At 41.5% G+C, this 792-nt stretch overlaps 1 non-coding gene across 1 annotated transcript; it reads left to right on the top strand.

Annotated features, from left to right (window-relative positions):
• Positions 1-308: 308 nt before the first annotated feature.
• LOC119931945 lies at positions 309-446 on the top strand. Its single transcript, XR_005452241.1, has one exon. It is a non-coding gene; the product is annotated as a small nucleolar RNA SNORA7 (small nucleolar RNA).
• The last annotated feature ends 346 nt before the right edge of the window (positions 447-792 follow it).

Below are 792 nucleotides of genomic sequence, written 5' to 3'. Positions count from 1 at the left end.
CAGGGAATTTGTCTGCCATCTCTTTTACATTGTACTCTTCCAAGAGCTTAGTACACAGTAAGCACTCAAGAACTATGACTGATTGATCCACGTGTAATCCACTCCCACATAAATAAAAGGGTAGTGAATCTAACTAGATACTAACTAGAATTTTCCCCAAATATCTTCTCTAAACACTGTGTCAGGGAAGGGTCTGTGTACCATTTGTTTATCTTGTGTCTACCGTAGTATTTAGCACAGTGTTTTGGCATATAGTAAACACCTCATTAGTTCAATAATCATAATTATTCATCCTTAAAACATTCATGCCCCTCTCAGGGTCGCACCTGGAGAGTTACCAGTATTCTACCAGTCTTGGCTACAGGAGGGAGGGTCCAGCAGAGGCCTACCTATTCCATTCCTAGCTTGGGCAGTGGCTAGCAAGTGGAAGGCAATCTGCTACAAGTCAAAACTCACCCATGCTGGGCAGCAGCAGCATGGGAGAGAGTCGGGGTTGGAGACTCAAGTTTCCTGTGTGGAAGGAGATAATGGTAAATCACTTCTGTATTTTTACCAAGAAAACTCTATGAACACCAGAATGATTGCAGATGGAGAGTGGGGTGCTCTGGGAGAGATGAGTCCGTGGTGTCACTATGTGTCAGAAACGACTCGACGTCATAAGACAAGACAAAACATTCATGAGGATGAATTTTCTGATTCTATTATTTAATTTACCCTAACTGTAATTGGTAAGATTTTAGAATCTCAAAAGGTCGGTTATTTGTAAGATTCCCAGTAGATTTTAAACTCCCT

This window comes from Tachyglossus aculeatus, chromosome 8 (genome assembly GCF_015852505.1).
Source record: "Tachyglossus aculeatus isolate mTacAcu1 chromosome 8, mTacAcu1.pri, whole genome shotgun sequence".
Taxonomy (NCBI): Eukaryota; Metazoa; Chordata; class Mammalia; order Monotremata; family Tachyglossidae; genus Tachyglossus; species Tachyglossus aculeatus.
This window is presented reverse-complemented; position numbering and strand designations above follow the sequence as displayed.